General features: G+C 40.7%; 1 protein-coding gene across 17 annotated transcripts in view; it reads right to left on the reverse strand.

The window, feature by feature from the left end:
* Positions 1–19466, reverse strand: part of brp (ELKS/RAB6-interacting/CAST family member bruchpilot) — a 114488-nt gene that overhangs the window by 60925 nt on the left and 34097 nt on the right. Inside the window, exon 1 of one of the 17 annotated variants that reach the window (XR_015537725.1) lies at positions 9819–9993. The exons of the other annotated variants lie outside the window; for them this stretch is intronic. The gene's annotated coding sequence lies outside the window, so the exon portion shown is untranslated. Of the gene's footprint in view, positions 1–9818; positions 9994–19466 lie in introns of those variants that run through there. 17 annotated transcript variants of the gene reach the window in all.

A 19466-nucleotide genomic window follows, 5' to 3' on the forward strand; every position in this document is an offset into this window, starting at 1 on the left:
ATATCTTTTCTTTTCCAACTGCATACAATCGACAATGACAGCGTAGCGGTAGCTTGATATCGTCACTGCGCACGGTCTTCTGCGCGTTACGTCATTAACCTAACCCAACTCAACCAGATCCGTCCTTCTCGGAGCGACCGTTCCTATGAACTTCGCAACAAGATAAAAGCTGGACAGACATTCATGAAATGTTGTACAGACGTTATGCCACAAGTCATTTCTCCAAAATGTAGTTTATATTTATATTTAATATATTATTTATTATTTAATATTATATTTAATAACACTCTAAAAGAGCCTCGTTATCTTTGTCTTCTGTCCCTTATAGGCTGTTGTTAAGGCTCTGAGATGCGTATTATATTTTGAGAAACGTTTAACCAATGTGGTGGGTTGGTCGTTTTATGATTTCGTTTCTTTCAAGCGCTCTAAATTAGCCAGTTTATAAACTGTGAGTGATTTCAGAGAAAAGTTCTAAATCTGACCTAGTAATGTGCTTTTATACGCTCAACATTGATGTGTTTTTTTCAAGCTGTTGACAGCTTTATGTGTGTGGTACCCTACCAGCCCTCCTATCCAATGCCGAAGAGAGAAGCTAACCACTCACCTATAACAAATTCTGAGTGGAGATATACCTCCAAGCCCCGTACGCCTGCATTGCGTGGTGCTTGGTGGTGAATGATTTATCACGCTTTCCTAACGATTTATATGTATGTTTGGGCAGACTTGAAGAGTTGCGTTTCTTGATGTGAAAATTACGTGGTTATTAATACTGGATTGTAGGAAATTAAATTATCTTTCTGCTACCCACTGTCCCGTAACTCATTTACTTATATGAAACTAACATGTGGAGATTCTGGTTTGAGACACACTCTATTCTAAACGTTCATTTATGACCGAGAACCAGAAACCACTGTTGTGTGAGCGACATGACGCATCCATCAGATTGTCTGCGTGGGATGCGGTCACGTCACAAAGTGCTACTGAAAATAGAACCACATTCAGTTTATTGATACCGTCTTCAATAGTTGTCACATCTTGTTTCTGCTCTTGTTTTTGCATTGTAAACAATATAACTAAGCAACTTCACAGTAAAGCGTTTTTTTAAAGCTGATAGTTACTCAGTTGGTCAGAAAGTGTTTTCTTTTAACATAACCGGGTGGTTCACAAAATTACATCAGCGTACCCACCCCTGCATCCGTTGAAAAGCTTCGCGACTTGTCACCCTAATTCGAACAATATTCGCGTTAATTACGTCCTCCCCTTTGCCCCTCGGTTTCCTAACTTGCCTCTTCTCCACTGATTTGCGCGTTACAATTTTCCACTCGTCCCCTGAAAACCACACGCCTCTAAAATTTCACAAGTTGACTTAAATATGGGGCAAAGATAACGAAAGCCTCATTATGCAATTTTTCCGTGCTCCTCTGTCTGATAACGTGTACTTTTGAGGTAGGACACTCGAAGTTTCGTCATTACAACTGAAATGACAACACTCACGTGTTGTAAACCTGCACCACTGAGAAATATTAAGGCACATACAGTTCTCAGCTGTACCAACAACAACAACGACAACAACAATTTGTTCAGTTCCTTCTATCATCTATGCAAATAAGTGTCTGAAGAAACTGAGACGTCTTAATTCCTTTTTCACGTCTTAATGCGAACAAACGTAATGCCCTTTAGGATAACCGGAAGACTGGTCACCGGTTATAACAGACTACGCGGCGCAACAACCCAGAAGACGGCAATCTTCAGACATCCAGGTTAGACGCTACCCTGATTCAGATACAACCATCCCTTATTCTTATAACTTAATTTCTTGAGAGCGACTGTAAAGCTGTCCACGTATATCAGTCTCGACGGACATATTATCTGTATTCCGCACCACAGTTAAGTTCTTAGCCCACCATCGCCTGCTGTGTACATTACGCTTCTTAACAAAACTAGGCGGTCTGCATACACTACCAAATTCCTCGCTAAGTAGTGCCCTATATTACTCACTTTATCCCTCCCAGCTCCAAGAATGTATCAGTGTCCTGTTTAGAAACATGTCTCATGTATGCTCTTCATTTAACGAAAACCGAGGATCCTACATATCCTGGGGCCTGACGTAAGAATGGCAACACCTAAACCATGAAACGAACAGCTTCTCTTACCGAGTTCATTCAATGACGCACTTCCGGCGAGATCGAATTACCTGCCATGTAATCGTGACAGATAAAATGTTACGAGCACGAGAATAAGTCTGCCAGAGGCACTAACTAACTAACTAACTAACTAACTAACTAACTAACAGCTTCCTGCTAGGCTATATCCGGAGATCGTCCCCTGATATAACAGGTTCGATATTTGTCAGTGCTTGTCACACAAGTTCGGGTGAATTCAGCCGACATATTCAGAACGCACAGGGGAGAATAACAAATGCACGGCAACCCGCCATGTTTCACATACGAGGGTTACGCATTGTTCGGTGGCTAGTCAGCCACTCAGGCCATTGTTAACTGTGGGCACTGCTGGGCGAGGCGAGGCGCATAAAATAACGCATTACAGATGTCTCTGCACTCCAGCGTCGTATCTACTGACCTAGACTTCGACCCAATCTGAAGCCACACATCAGAAGCTTTTATGGAAATTTAATTTTTGTTCATATTAGTCCAATAATTATCACGAACAAAAAATCAGCCGTATTGACGATTTCCTCACAGCGGCTGTTCATATAAAGAACGGACGCTCGAATCGCTCGTGTCTGCGTTCTAAATTTGCACAACTGAGCAGAGTAGTCACTCAGAATGTATCGCCGTTTACAGGAACAAAAAGTTCATTACCGAGTTCGGAGAATCCAGCCAATGCTCCGTATCTGCATCCAGCTGAATCCAATCTAGCCTATTTCCTTAAGATCGATTTAAGCATTATCCTCCCATCTACAAATAGCTCTTCCATGCAGTCTCTTCCCTTTGCGCTCTCCAACCAAAATTTTGTACGCATTTCTCAACTCCCGCATGCGTGCTGCATGCGACAATTACTTGGAACGTTTTTCGATATGCTGAATATTTAACAAAACATGACAAACAAAATTTCACTGTGAATAGCGGGTTATATATAGTATGATTAGGTCTGCAGAAGTGAATTTGTATCCACACACATACACGAAAAGTAACGCATTTGGATGCCCGTATAAATCACACTGGAAATTTACACTTTTTCCATTAATTTCGTTAGTATTATATTCGGAATTTTCGGTACCCGAATGACGCAATCCGCTCCTTTGCCTCTCGGTCGTCGTGTGTCACGTGATTTTCGATCCATCACCACACTGTCGATTCCATTAACCTTGACGTTACAAGCAGAAAACACCTCAAACTGTTACAGCATCTCCCTAAGTAAAGAGACGAAGCAAAGAGGAGAATTTTACACACGATGAGAGTACTGAACTGAAACTTTTATTGGAAGCTGGTTTTCCACATTTGGATATTCCGTTGCACGACGCTGTAAACCTAACCAGTAATCCATAAATAATCTTTTAGGATCAACTCTCCAGCAACGCCTCTTCTGAACGAGCTGGTTCACATTTACTGCTCGTAAATGGGCAACTGTAGTGACGACGGTTGCCCTAACACTTCGAAAGACAACAGACGTGGTGGCTCTTAAGGAACGGAGAACCACTTAGTCAATCTGGATTTTCCAAAGAACAAGAAGTTCCTAAAAAGAACTTCTGCCGCCTAGTTACCATTCACACAAATAGTACGGAATGAATTAAAGAAATATTACAAAGCTCTGGGATCTATATCCATCCATACTTTGTAGCAGAACGTATTTTCACTAAATTAAAGTTTTTAAATGTTAATTTAAAGTTTCGCAATATAATATAACTGACTACTGTCATTAACGAAATAAAATATGTCATGCTTTGTATGAACTTTCCAACAGTTTAGCGTGGTACAACGGCTTTAAGTTTCACGTTCACACGCCTGCAAAGTTGCTAATACTCATGGAACGGAATTGGAAAACAGAAACGGACGGCGGCCTCAAATGGAAGGAGGCTTAATGAAAGTGAGCCAAGTAATCCAGAAGCTATTCGTGGTAAACGAATTACCAATTATCCGGTCCGGACAGCATCTTGAACTAATAAAGTAAACAAAACAGAGAGAGAAAAAATATTTGGGAACATTAATTTTCAAAAGTAGACATGACTGAATTATATTAAATATTTTTACAAGAACTTATAGAATAAAAATAAGGAATGCACTTCGTTTTAACCATAAACTACAAAGGAGCGTCGTGCAGCCTCACTGACAGAAGTTCTTTTATGACACACACACACTGATTTTCACCGAAACTTAGAGTTCTCGAGTTGCAGAAACGTCTTCATTTCCAGGCGTGCAGAGGTTCGATTATTGGCCCCGACGGCCGGACATCCTGAACGGAACATTTTTTTTGATTTTGATAAATCCCTCCAGGAAAGTACCGGCTGACTAAATTAAAATGTGACGAAACCGCTTCCTCCGATGTCATTTACAATTACCGAAACGCGAGAAGCGGAGTTTAAAATTACGCACGTGATCAGAATTTCGAGTCAGTGGTTCGTTTTCAACACCAGGTTCGAGAAGTGGAACGAAGTAATTTGAGAGCTGTTGAGACCAGGCACTAATAACATTCTTCACCAGGCCCTCCCTGCGTGCGGACACTTGTCTCTACGTATTCTGAGGACTACTCAGATTTCAACGTAAATCGCAGATAAGCTCCTTGTGCTGGTCGCTCAGAAAGCAGAGATGATTCACCCCTTACCTGCTCTTTCTAAGTTACGCTGAAACGAAAACTCGGGGCTAATAAAAGGTCAAAGTCATTGCCATAAAAGTGATTCGAAGCAAGATATGGTTTATGCAATCAATTAATTTCGCAGTTCTGGTATGAGACCTCTAGACGTCCAGATCAAATTTACGACCTGATAATATTATCTAGACCACTATAATGCATAGAAATCTGATTTGAGATTAATGGACTGCAGCTGTGCTTCTTGCTTCCTAGACGTCTTATGCATTTTCTTCAGAGATTCGCAGTTCACAGAAATCGCAAGTGATTTCATTTCAAGCGGGAAATAGAATAACATGAGATACCTTGGATAACTCGAGGTAACTTAAGCTAATCTTGAATAAGGTGCCGAAAATCTCTGCCAAAACTAAACATTACATGAACTGAAACGAGTCAAAGTAAAGGAATGTGACATGAGATAAACAGAAAAACTGAGACAAATGAAAGAATAAATAAACTGAGGTAACATGACACGAGTCTGGTTACGTTGAGGTAAACCCAAGTCATTGGACAGCTGGACAGTTCAAGGTATTTATTGAGCAACTCATAATTTCCCAGCAAATAAGAATAGCGAAGGTCCTCAAAACTTCACATTCGACATTCATTTTTCATTCAGTGTTCTGTCTGACGACAGGTCCATATGAACCGGATCCTTCCATCCTTTTCTCTTCTCGGACTGGGACCTGTTCATATACGTTCTTGGCAGATGATCCAGAAGTGATTTGCCATTGCCTTCTTCTGTGTGTGAATGGAGTAATTGTTGGGATGCCACGGAGGAAAACTCCGTGTTGCCTAGACCACGGCCTTGCCCAACACAAGTTATAAATTCGGGCACCCACATAATATTGTCCTGTAACATATGATCTTTCAAGCACAACTCCTGATACATCTCTTGTAAGAAACAGGAATATTAACGGCTCCGTAGAGATATTCACCACTCACAAAAAGGTATAACTGTGAGGATAATATTAAAATGGATCTTAGGAAACAGCGTGTTTTTGTGTAAACAAAACTCATATGGTTCAGGGGAGGGTCAAGTCACTGGGTGAGGTGAAATTGTTGGACTGCTGAGCAACTTATCAATGGAAATGCTTTTGCTGAGGCCCAATGGATCTCGAATATGACACTCATTGAACGTCAGTTGAAGGTAATATGAGTTCGCCGCACTAGTGCGGCAACTTCTCCGACGGTGGAGTTACGCGTATTGTCTAGTCGTGTATCTCCGGGCGCACTACTTCTGTAAATAAAATGTTGACGATAACGAACGTACAGTACGCTGCTGTAGTCTTGAGACTTGCAAGGAATGCAGGAAGTCCGAAGCGTTTAAGGCAGACGCTACCTTTCCTCTTTCCTCCTTCACCCCGCAAGTCTCAAGATTACAGTCGCGGACTATAAAATAACGGAACAAAAACATTAATTTTGTCTTTCTTATCGACCACAATTATAACCCGATTCTCTTCGTGTTTCTCGGCGTTCCTTGTACCTCATCCATTGATAAATTTGGATAAATTTGGATCCAAAATCGGGAGGTATGTATACCCCGGAATGATGATGAATTATTTATTTTATATTTGACTATTCTCCTCAATTCCTTCCATGGATTTCATCTCTAAAGCCCACAGCACACTCTTATCCCGTTTGGCCATGGTTCGTGTTGCCTGCGCGTACTACAGGGTGTTCCATTTAAATATAAACCTTAACTAGTACACATGAACGCACAAAGCGACAAAATCAATGGAAATATCTAATTCTCCCATTGTTGCAGCTGATGAAATATATTATTATCAATATTATCACAGGGTATCAGTCCATTAGCGAGAATCAAACCTTCGTTACAAGGTAGCCTCTAGAATAAAGAATATAAACTAATCAAATGCATCGTTAAAAATCTTCCTGAAGATGTTTGCTGTTCCCACAGAAATCGCCCTCTTCGCTCTTCGGTATTTGCCATGGATGTCACATTAGATATGCTTTTCAATTGACTGTGACAAGATCCTCGTTGCACAGATAATCATCATCATTGCCTTAAAGTATACATTCCATACGCACTGTTTCAATAAATAAGTTTTTGTATTTTAATGGGGTTTTTCCTGCTACTTTCTTCGCAACATTTCAACCACATCGATTAATAAATATGTTCCTTTACGATCTCGAAGACTGATTTTAGATTTGTTGCATGGCATGGTTCTGTCTGCTGAATTTCTTGGTTCCACGATGCTGCAATATTATTACCTTGGCGTTGGGATAAATTTCTACCGTAAGTTCTCTCCCACTTTCACTCTTACTTGCTTACGGGTATTAAATGTATTATTATTATTATTATTATTATTATTATTGTAAATACCATTCTCGTAGGGCTACCGTCCGGTATCCCGGTAACAAGAACGTCGTGTCCATGGCGACCTGGCCAACAGCCCGAAAGATGCTCACAAGACGATGGAAGCTTCTAACACGCCGAAGGCCTCTCACGCGCGCATCCATCCCCTCAACCCAACCCACGCCGAGGGTTGATGGAAAATCGATAAACAGAGGAGTGCGGTGCTGAGCTACCACCGAGTCTGGGGCAATGACCCCGCTCCATAATGTAACACATTTAACATCATTCTCAGCGGTACAATAAATCGGGAAACAGATTCACGCCAAGCATCTACAAATAAAAGGTGGTCGCTCTCTGAAATACGAGCGAGGTAGAATTCGCACGTGGCGCTCACGGGGAAGGGAGGGTGAGAAATATTTAAAAAAAATTTGGTTGGGAAGAGAACCATGGGAGGATATTAAAGTGAATCCTCACAAAAGTGTTTCAGATTTGAAACAGATTCTGAAACTCGGCGTTATCTACAATTTAAAATTTGGTGTGTCAGAATCAGACACACGTGTATCTCTGGCTGCTCCAGCAGTTGCTTCTTTCTTTCGCCGAAGTTATAAAATCCACAACGCCAACTCATCTTCGTATTCCAACTCTCTGGCACTGCACGTGAATGTCACAGGGGCAAGGATTTATATAAACAAAACAGACGACTCAAACTGATAAAAGTATAAGGAAATCTACCAAAAGAACAAGTTCCCTTGCAAAACACTAATGAAACGAGCAGTTCGTTCCAGTTGATTTCCCCGAATGTGCAGCAGTAAAAATGTACGTACTCTGCTTCGGGCGGCAGTGCCGTGAAAGAACGCTTTCCACTAAGAAGATGGTCTTACCTCGCTTCTACTTGGCCGTTCGTAAGAATCGCAAGTGCCCCATTTGATTCTCTCTTCAGACTGAGATGAGCCGCAAGAAGGAGACAGCGTGCGTGCTACTACAACAACAAACATTGTCTTTCGTCTAATGAATACCTGCAGCTCCCTTCACAGACGCAATTACCTTTCACGGTATCTTCCAATAGGATTCCGCAATTTAATCTCTTCATTCTTCTCACATATAAAACAGACAATATTCCTAATACATAATATTTGAAAATGAAGGAATACGCGTTCTGCGATGACGTGCTTCCTTTTATCGTGTCCAATAATCCACAGAATTATGGATCCTACGAGAAAGAGGTAACAGGTAGAATAGTTAAAGTCTCGCAAAAATGAATTTCATTTTTCGCCGTTCAAAGGATGAGCACGATAATTATTTTAAGCGTAACGAGCATTGGGTTTGGATACCGTAAGTAACCACGTGTTACAAAACTGTCCTGCCCTGTTCAAGCACGTCCAGAAATGTCTTAAGTTCAGAAATTCCATCCTCTTATGGAAATCGAGATACATCACGGTATCCACAAAAGCTAGCCAACGGGCACCTCATCGATCCACTTCACAGCCTGTCTGTATAATAATCGTTTCAAAATCTGCTTCTTATTGCACCACATCTCGCGGCTTAGGGCTGCACACCAGTCCCACCAGTTTCATTATCTGCTTTACTCAAGCGAAGAACGCAAATTGTAAACCTTCAAGATTACACGACTCCCTCGATGCTTGACTTTGTGGCCCAAATATGTTTCTCCTCAGCACTTTCATTTCCGACACCCTAAATATCCTTTGAGTACAAACATTTTCTGTCTTCTGTGTGTAAGTGTTTAACACCAGTCTGGCAGATAAATTCTGGCACTGTAAGATTCAAATTTAAAAATATCAGATGTATTAATTAAAAAAAATCATATCAATATAAAACATATGTACCACTTTTCTTCCAGTTAACAGTAAAATTAAATTAATGTTTCAAAACGTGTGTGTAAATACCATAAGAATACACACGCACTACGTTTATATTTTCTGATGAGAAACACACGTATACTGGACATTTTGCAAACTCTCAGGTATAAAATAAATTTAACATCACCGATTTAAAAAAAATAATGAACGATCTGGCGAAATACGTACGTACATGCAAAGGCCATTAGCCAGAGCGTCGTGTTTTCTGTACTGAACAATTCCACTATGTATTTGAATTGTAACAAATGATGGCGTAACACTACGAAGAGGCCTGAAAATTATTTCGGATTTGTCAATTTTAAAAGAAAGAAGCACCAACATTTCGGGCCAAATATGAAAAAAGGGGCTGGATGTAAGAGGATAAAATTGTATGCACTGAACATGAAAATGGGAAGCGTACAAGATAATTCCATTAGTCGTATTAATTAGAATCTACTGAACCATTATTAACCTTACCTACCACGCAGAGAGAACAAAGTTTAATAAACTTTAAAGAATGTGCTTCACACTTCCGATACTTATATAACACAGATTTGCAGCTGGAAATTCTGCCACTAAAATGCGGGAAACTCAGATCGTAGTTCACATCACAGGTTTATAATAACCCTCTGAAACACGAAGTTCATCTAAAAAGTTAATACATAAAAAACCAGTTCTGTTTCTGAAGAAAACACAACGCAATAGTTATTTTTCTAAACGCAAAATACAAAAATACATGCAAGTTAAAAGTATTAGACCTAAAATTAGATACATTTTTGACTAATTATTATTTCCTATCAACAATTCAAAATTCTCTCTTTTCTTGCATTACTACTTACTGAAGATACTTAGGCGACCCGTTCTTCAGTGCCTGAGCACTGCGGGTCCCAACTTTTCGTTGGCTCGATCTATAGACATTCGGTAGGACTCCTTGGGCGAGGGATCGGCCCGTCGCAAGGTCTCTACCTGTACACAGGACAGCACAACACAGAAAAACGCGGACAAAAATCCATGGCTTGAGTGGGATTCGAACCCACTGTCCCAGTGACCAAGCGGCCACTGTGACCGCCTTTCCTACACTACCAGTATTTAACGATGTAACATCGCACACCTCGTCCACGAATATCTGAATACGTATCCGGGTAGCTCCGAGATGAAGCAAGTAACGCGTATCAGAATTTCAGAGGTCATTTGGGTGAACAGCGCCTTATTTACATAACGACAAATCAGAGCAATACGACACATAACAAATTAGCATTTTATACATTCGTGACAGGCAAAACACGATTCAGAAATAACCAAGTCACTTTTGACATTCGCAAGGTGTTACACGTGTGTCTCTTCTATTGTCAACATTATTAAATACTAGGCCCATTTATACAAAGTTCAGTGTTTGACTAAAACATTAGACTCATTATTTATACATCACTGCAACGTAAAGTCTACGAACCTCCCAGCATCGTAAGCCTACATTTCTGTGCCATGCGTAGTTCACTAGTACTGAATACTGACACGACCCGTTCTTCAAGTCCCCGAGCACTGCGGGTCCCAACTTTTCGTTGGCTCGATCTATAGACATTCGGTAGGACTCCTTGCCCGTCGCAAGGTCTCTACCTGTACACAGGACAGCACAACACAGAAAAACGCGGACAAACATCCATGGCTTGAGTGGGATTCGAACCCACGATCCCAGCGACCAAGCGGCACAAGGCCCGCGACCACTGCGGACCCCGTAGTTCACTAGTACACAGATTTATCAAACAATACGTTACGTAATACACTTGAAAGTAAGATGGCAATTCTTTAATGGACGCTGGCAAGTACGTGCTATAACATTCACTAACTCCACTTTTTTTTTTTCCTTCAGGATGCTTTGTATGGTTGTGAGATTATTCTCTTAATTTGAAGACAGAACACACAGAAGTCTGAAAACGCTCCTCAAAAGTCTTTGCACCTAATCGTGGTTAAATAAAAAAAATCTTTACGTTACAAGACGGAAAAACCTGCATCATTGAAACCTAACCTTCCCCGTCTTGGGAGATGGGTAAAGCAAGCGACCGACCGACTGTCTTACAGAGTGAAGCGGGGAGCGAACTTCCGCCGCGCGGTATCACAGAGACCTCTAGGAAACATCCAAGCATCGGAAAATGGGGCTCCAGTTTGCTTATCCAGATTTGGGTGCTGAGAGGGACGAGGGGTGATGGATGCCCATCCATGTAAAACATTTTATCCCAAAAGGTCGGCAATAACCGAATCCTCAGACCTGCTTCGAATAACGTACAGGTCCTGGCGGCAAAACCCTTGTCGGTACAGGAGAAGGAGGCAAGGAGGAACCTCACAATTTGTGACGTCCACTTAGAATTTTTATGGTAGTAAACTGTGGCTTTTGCAACGAATTTTATATGTAGCTCGGGTAGGTGAAACAAGAAAGCATGCATAATTTTTGTGCGGAAATTTCTTGAAAAGCAACCATTTGGAACGTCGAAGAAAGGTATGGGAAGATAACATTAATATGAGTGTTAGTAGAACAAGCTATGGCAACGAAGATGCATGAAATGTCCTGAAATTGGTGTTAATGACAGTATCCGTTATCAGAAATACTGACTCTTAATATTCGACTAAAAGATTCGACTTAGGTTTGTCTTTTAGAATGCCGACGGGATTATAACATACCCCCACCTAAGTGACAGCGGCACTAAAATACTCCAACAAAGTGCGAAAGCCCAAAATCACCTTCCGTAATTCCCACTTAAGTCACTATGCCCCAATATTCTGAAACGACGTGAACAAATTCTCGTAACATCATCAGACATACCAAATACGTAAGTAGGAATATTAAATCACTTTACAGGACTGAGACGAGTCGAAATTTCGTAGACGAAGATGGGAGTACAATATTAAAATGCGCTTGAAGGCGTGAACACCATTTCCAGATGGAAGATAAAACCGGACTTTCGTTATCAAGGGACGTACTTAAGTTGCTGAATAACTGAACTTGTCGAATAGGTTCCTCTAATATGAAGTCAGTTCAAAGAACAATTAATCTAGTTAGTTAATTTCATACTAATCTCTATCTAAAGGAATTTCGTATAAGATGTTCAGGGCTAGCTAGCTAAATCCATATAGCACAGCTCTTTTAAGAAACTAATATTACGCCCTGCCAGTCAACAAATTTCCAGCCTTTTATAGAAACTGAAGAATCATCATCGTCTTAAAAAAAAAAGCTGTCACCGGTGTCTGACCAATTTCCCTGACGTAAGATCTACTTTTACCTCACTTTATTCCACGAACAGGCATTATACCATAAGGAGAATAATAGCCCTCAGAACTTGAGAGGACTTAAAAAGAAAAAAACTGCACTTGTTTCGTCGTAAATCTACATCGCAAATGAGGCGCTGAGAAGGCACAGACTTTACAGAGTCTATGAAATACGGAAAATAAAAATTTACCTTTCGCTGCATTAATTTATTATCCAAAAGAGATCAGTCTCCACTTAGATTATGAGATCATGACCTGTTGGTTTCTACGCCCATTATGATGGACCAGTCGTACTAAGGCAAGGCCGCAGATTGAGAACAAGTGATCTGGCGAATATACAGGCGTGCGAGAGAGAAATAAATGAAGGGGAGGAGATTCAAAATTTGCACACTTCGCTGAATCAAGTAGGATGTTAGTACGGAGATAATATATGTGTATAAGATGCCTATAAGCAACAAACCTTGCTCCACAGTATCAGGTGAGAATTCTCACATTTCTGACTAAGAAACAACAAGAGAACATATCTCACGTTCCAAATTCGATCTAGGAATATTTCAAGTACAAGGAACCAACTTGCTGTGTTTCCTTTCAGTCGACTTTAAGTGCCTTTGAATTTAATGGGCTTGATAATGGAGACTTTGTCTTGTCTTCCCCACTGGAAGGGAAGTCAAACACTGACTTAACGAAGTCTGTCTCAAAGGACGAGCGCTGCGCTGATGTATTTCGCTCAAGGACCTTCAACATTTCCTCGCGTTATGTACCAGACGCTTGCATTTTCACAGGATGTCAGTTGGCCTCCACTGCAAACACCAGTTCGGGAGGCAGAGAAAAGTAAATATTGATTCGTCGAAAGTATTATTTTTACTGCATTATGTCCCTTTCAAAAATACTGCACAGAACAAATAAGTCTGACAGGTCAGTTTGTATGTCCGTCAAGAAGAGAATCATCCTCACTCCGATTGCATATTTAATGGGATGTGTGCAACCAAGTCCGTATTCAGAGGCCCATAACAACCTTCTATAAAAACCGAAGGTTCCTTACAGTAATCACAAAATCTCCCTCGTTGGAAACATCCCTAGTCAAATGTATCGAGTCGACAACCTCGCATACAATTTCCTTACGAAGAACATTAATATCATCCTCCAATCTACGACTGTTTTACAAGTGATCTCGCCCTTTCCGGTTTTCCAATCAGAATTTTTTATATACCTCTAATTTATAACTTGTGTTGGGCAAGGCCGTGGTCTAGGCAACACGAAGTTTTAAATTCGGGCACCGCCGGGAATCGAACCCGAGACCCCAGGATTACAAGGCCAGCGTTCTAACCGCTACGTACTCCGCTCACCTTAACGCTTACGACCTCAATAAGATTTTCCGAAGAATACGTCATTTTGTCGAAATAAGATAAAAATTTATCTAAAGAGTCCAGAGATTTTCACTTAAAAAAACATCGGTACCGCCAATATTACAAAAACAAACTGCGTACGATTCCTCCTAACGCACGCTGAAATTATTTTTGTCTTACGCCTTGAATTAGACCAAGTGGGCAATGGATGAAGCTCTCGCCTTCCGAGCAGAACATCTCTACCTTGAACCAAGGCGATCCTGTGAGGACTTCTTCTATGTTACGCTTCCGTCAGCTGGTCTTGGTTTTTGAAGGAACATCGGCGCGGAGAGAGATCTGGGTCCCCCAATAAGCTGTACGTCCCTTTTTGCGACCACCATTATGAGCAAAACAGACATTCCCTCCAGCCAAAAATGCGAATCCCGACATTTATCCTCAGTAGGCGGACAGAGGCGGTACCTGAAGGCGAAAGTCGTAGGAAAACACGCGGTAAATTCAACTTCATGGCTAAAATGGTTAACGTGAAACTCTCCGACCTGGACGAATATTTTCAGTTCAATAACCTGGCCCCGTAATGTCACAGAAAATCGAATAGGCAGGCTTACGTCCGCCTGAAACACAGAATAACTACAAAAATCCGCTTGTTACCTGCTGCGTTGCCTTATCGATCCCACGTAACTGTTACTATGAAGAAGGTTCATCAACGGGGAACTTCCTAGAGCATCACGATCGGTGTTCGAGCTTACCTGCAAATCAAGAAAAGAATGGAGTCGATTACGAACACAATGGCATGCCCACATAATAAAATAAAGACTGTAGTACGTTGCATTAAGAACGCTATGCCACTACCAGCTGCTGCTAGTAAGAACTACAGCTATCTAGCAAAACAAAAGCTGTCAAACTAGAAGGCAGGATGACACTTGTGGGGGGGGGGGATGAGGTGTAGTTCCTATTTCGTCTTGACCTCGACACTAGACAGAGGCGATTGGTCAGCATCACGCCCTGACCGAGCTTTACTCCAAGGAAAAGTACACCCGATACGCCCGGCAGTATTAAATTAGACCCAAAAAGCTGTTTGAAACTGCACTATTCCCTCTTCAAAGATTTTCCTGTAGCCCTTACGCATTCACTAACGAAATCGTAAATGCGAATTATATCACGACTTCTTCATTCGGAATTAACAAATCTCTTGCCTGTTAATATCTGATTCTTCAGTTCCTTGAACGTAATCGCACAATATCTTTTACACTTAATCACTGAAATCGTGTCATTCAATTTGTGTATTGAATAGTAATTTAGTAGGTTAATTATACAATTAGCTTGAAAGATAATTTATGTAATTAGTCAGTCGATTAGGAAATAATTTATTCACTTCGTCTGTTATCCTTGTAAACGCTGTAAGTTCCAGAACACTAGCTCTAAGGCTTCATGTTTTAATTTGTTTTTTTTTACTGTTCTTTTGTTAATTGGATTACGTCAAAAATACCCTCGCTAGAATAATGAAAGGCTAAAGAATTTGACGCGTCGCCCAGAGTAATATTTCTGCGTCATAAAAGACGAGAACCTGAATTTAATGGCAACTGGCATTAACTAAACCGCCGGTTATAATATCCATTGACGTGGTCTGCCTTCCAACATATTCAAAACGTAATTTTCGTCCCGGTTTAAACAATGCCTGCGTGAAAGAACAAGGAACAACAATAAAACCCCACGCAGTTTGGATATTCAGATAATTAGTATTCACGAGTTAATGGTGAAAAATATAAAATGGAGCAGGCAGTAAAAGGAAACAGTATTTTTAATTCTTGTATTGTCATTACAAACAACGGAAGCTTCAGATAATAAGTTGGAAGCCATTGTAACACTGCAAACAAACAAGACTTCCTAACATAATTAATAATGTTACACGTAATGAAAAGGAAATTAAAGAATCTATTTCTATTCCAATACCCCTTGATGCAAAAAGACTGGACGGAAATGTCAAGTGTGTTGAACACGTGTTCACTGAAGATGTAAGAGCTCCTATGCTATTCGCCACAGCTAATTACGAGTGCCACTAATGGCAAATGACTCAGAAAACGTGTACAATAGAAGAACCAAATTTCGAGTATGTTTTAGAACGAAGAATAAAAAACAATTAGTGTGTATTTTCCTTCTATACACGCCTCTGTTTTGTTCCTCTCGTCCTCCCAGCAGGTCGCCTGGTGACTGATCTAGTAAATTACATTTACCTCTTAATTACTTGAAATAATATTGCTACCATGAATACGTCAACTGTTAGTTAACACAAGTACATATATATATAAACATCTCACGAAATATTTTTCATTGTAGGGTTTAGTATAATATTATAGATAACACATAATTTGAAAGCCTTTAAAATCTGTCTCTGACAACAACTGAAATCAGTAAGTTACATGATGACTGTGAGAAGAAGTTAAGGAAATACGGTAAAGATGAAAACGCGTAAAATTAAATTAGACAGTTGTATGGCCTTCAGAAAACGACGTAAATTAATAGTCTTTGAACACTGGGAGCTCTGGAAACTTTACGATTCAAAGTGCATGAAGTAACCGCGGGTTTTAGTGTATTACGAAATGGGTAACCGAATTATTTATACAAGCTCTTAACTAATACTGCTGCAACCCTTAAATAGAGAAACAAGATACGGGGCAGACATGCAGCATGCATGAGGGCCCAAACGAAATTTTGTTCAAAATTATTGGAAAAAGACCACTTTCACGTTATAAACGCACAGGGGTAGGTAACATTAGCACAGGCTTTGAGAGTGTCAGATGGAGTTCTCTATCAGCTATATCAACGCTCCGGAAGAACACGTTGCTTCCATCTTCAGGGCTAGAGTGGGGGCAGTATGTTCCTCCGACACGTTGGTATACAGACGAAACACTACACGGCGCAATAACCTAGAAAAACATCCATATTTATTGTTGTTATGTTGTTAGTTTAGTTATTAATAAAGATGTACAGCAAAATGCCGATCTGATGGACACCACGGGGCAGGCACCAGTTTCTACTACATTATGAAAAATACGAAACCAACCTCCGAGACGTATTTATGATCCAGACAATGGAGACAATATTCAAACAGAATTCTCCCTTGACAACCGCCCCCCTCCTGCTGCCTATGTTCCTTACACACAAGCCATTGTTAACTACAGGGCCAACATTTATCAGCCTCGATGGAAAACAAATCAATACTTTCTAAATTTAGAAACTGAATTAAACTCGTGAGAAATGAATGTGTCAGATCCCTGATTTAAGGCGTGTAGAAGCAAAACACAACATAGAGAGTGGTCGAAACGTTCGAGGCCAGACTTTCAGCAACAAAACCGTTATTTATGCATCGATGGTCATAAAAAACGTTCGGTTTCATATGTGGGTCCCTGAGAAAAAGGAATCCTGTCACATGAAAGTGGTCACTTCAACAAGATCTAGAGATTTAGCACCGCAAGATTTTTTTACTGTGGGGTCTAATGAAGACAATGGTATGCACGAACAGGTCTCGCACCATCGACTATGTCAAAGGAAACATTCGACAAAAGACTGCAGTCATTACTGCGACAATTTCAGAAGGTGCATTGTGCAGTCTAGAGCTTCGGGTACAGTTGCGCATGATCACCCTGTAGTTTGTATCACGTTTGCCTGTTCTACGAAAGGCTCCTTCGCAAACGCTTTTCTTGCTCAAACACACGCCCCATCTCAGTTATTCGCAATTTTTCAGTACCGCTCAAACATGAAATATTCATTTCAATTATTTTTCTAGCGTGGGTTCCTGCCACGTAACAATAAGTGACGTCATTTCCAATCATCGTATCCAAGCAACGGATACAACTGTTTTCTTTACAATTTTTAATAGAGCAGAGACTCTTCAGCGTTTAAAAATACTACTTTAGATGAGACTTGGAGAAAAATGACCACTTTTGTGGTGAGAAAGAAAAATTACGTGCTCTGTCATCGGCAATTTCGGCATAATCTTAAAGACATTTCTGATATCTTGCACTCTATGCGTGATGAGTTATTAGCGTTCGGCATATTGATTGATTAGTAACGGTGCCTAGTTATGCCACAAACTATTACTAGCAAATAGCGATTCTTCAACCCTCACGTCTTGGACACACACACACAGATAGATATATCAGGTTCTGCTTGTTTCAAAAGTCCCTAAAAACAGAAACTCGGCTCAAGATGAGATTGAGAGGAAAGCAATTCTGGAAATTATCTTAAAATTCTGCTTGAATATAACCGACGAGGGTTTGAATCGGGATTTGGTACCAAGAAGAATAAAAAGAGACTGCCTTCATTTCGCTCTAATGAGGTGAGATACAACGTCACGTGCTTTATACAGGGCCTAGATGGCCGTTTTACTTCTTCCTTCTCACCTGATGGGCGTAAGACGGGATGGAAAAATGAGTCCAAATTGATCGCAGTTGAGAGCAAATGTGGAAATGAGAGCTGAGTCAAGGTTAGTAATACGGACTGTTGAGAGTGAAGCAGTTCGCTGCCAATTGGGTCAGTGGCCTCTTCCCAAAGTTTGGCACAACGCCCGATGGAACTGGAGGCGCCACGTACTGGATCAATATTCCCACATTCTCTTCACAATAAGCCCACTGTCTGAATGAGCCAGCAATTCTGAATAATGGGGTACGAAAAAATTTGGAGGAGAATTCAATTTCCCGTCGCATATCGCAATTTCCGTCCTTTCAAAGCCGAATGTTTAATTTTCTCACCTCTCGGAAGCGGTGACTGCTGCAAAGACGTCCATAAATTAATCTCCTATAAGATCGAAGCTGACGCCGGGCAGCCCTTGGTTCAGAGAGAGCCTCGTGTAAGTGATGTTTATAGACCAGGTTCCAAACCAACTTCGTGAAACGCGCGTCCTTATCGAAAATCTGATAGCCGCTCAGCTAGTCAATAAATTCCATGCCCTTCGTAAAATCAGAAAGGTCATTGCCGTGTTCATAAGATCCCGCCAACTGTCTCCAAATTGAGCCAGATTAATCCAGTCCACATCCTCGTATTTTCTTAAAGACACATTTTGATATCCTCCTCCAACTACGTCTATCGACTTTTAAACGAAAATACTGTACATATTTCTCATCCATCCCATGCGAGCTACATACCTCGCCAATCTGATCCTGCTTCATTTGATCAAGCTGCTATTTACTGAAGAGTATAACTTATTCTCACGCAACCCTCTCCTTGTTCCTGCTATCATCGTTGTCATATTCAAGGATTGGTTCCATAGATTAATTTTGTAGTTAAGGGATCCAAGCAAGAACGTATGGGAATCGAAAGGAAATGCTTCTTGGTGATCTACTGATTGATAGAGATAATAATATTAAAATGGATATTATAAATGAGTAGTGTGAAGATGGAAAATAGATGGCTCACGACAAGGACCAAAAGCTGACTTTTGTGAACACGGCGATTAGCACTTGGCTGCCCAACCTAACCTACATAAAATACATAGACGGCTAGAACGTGAGACTAATCACTCATTTCAATCTAATATTAATAGATTAAGAGCGCCGCTAAATGTCTTCAGACGACGGTGCTTCGGTATCCCGGCAAACCATCAAACAATAACATGAAGTAAAAATGAATTAAAATTCTGTGTTCCTACGGTGACCAATATAACGACAGGCGCTAATTCTCGTTTTTTCCTATTTATAAGAAGCGGAGACAGACAGCTCGCGGCAGAGGTGAACGTCTCGCCTACACAGACAGCCACTAACTCATGCATACTAAAGCATAAATGTTTATACTTCCTATCAGTTTCCTAGAACAATTCCGCTTTGCTACATTAAGACCCACGCAAATCGCCTGTGGATGGAATTTTAATGCGCTCCCTTCTTCTAATAT

Source organism: Zootermopsis nevadensis, unplaced genomic scaffold (genome assembly GCF_977971745.1).
Source record: "Zootermopsis nevadensis isolate Lab colony 2312 unplaced genomic scaffold, Znev_1.0 Znev_ptg000029l, whole genome shotgun sequence".
Taxonomy (NCBI): Eukaryota; Metazoa; Arthropoda; class Insecta; order Blattodea; family Termopsidae; genus Zootermopsis; species Zootermopsis nevadensis.